Here is a 261-nt window from a genome sequence, read left to right as displayed (position 1 = left end):
AGGATGACTGACAGGGCTGCTCCAGCTGTGAGGTCAGAGAGCACACACAGCTGTGGAGCAAAGGTGGAGCAGCAGGTGAAAGTGAGGAGGCAACATTCACAGGCATAATTACAGGAATGAGACAAGTGAGAGAGGGTGTGGCAGGGCTCACCATTTTCAAACCAGAGCTTGCATTCCTGAAGGCTGGAGTACGGCACCAGCTCCCCTCCTTCCCCCTCCAGTGACACAAGCAGTCCTTCCTCCTTGAGCAGTAACCAGTTC

General features: G+C 54.4%; 1 protein-coding gene across 9 annotated transcripts in view; it reads right to left on the bottom strand.

Moving 5' to 3' along the window:
* Positions 1 to 261, bottom strand: part of tanc2b (tetratricopeptide repeat, ankyrin repeat and coiled-coil containing 2b) — a 115,702-nt gene that overhangs the window by 56,587 nt on the left and 58,854 nt on the right. Inside the window, exon 1 of one of the 9 annotated variants that reach the window (XM_017034121.1) lies at positions 152 to 255. The exons of 7 other annotated variants lie outside the window; for them this stretch is intronic. The gene's annotated coding sequence lies outside the window, so the exon portion shown is untranslated. Of the gene's footprint in view, positions 1 to 151; positions 256 to 261 lie in introns of those variants that run through there. One more of the 9 variants, XM_017034120.2, reaches the window with a different exon arrangement.

This window comes from Cynoglossus semilaevis, chromosome 8 (genome assembly GCF_000523025.1).
Source record: "Cynoglossus semilaevis isolate Cse_v1.0 chromosome 8, Cse_v1.0, whole genome shotgun sequence".
Taxonomy (NCBI): Eukaryota; Metazoa; Chordata; class Actinopteri; order Pleuronectiformes; family Cynoglossidae; genus Cynoglossus; species Cynoglossus semilaevis.
This window is presented reverse-complemented; position numbering and strand designations above follow the sequence as displayed.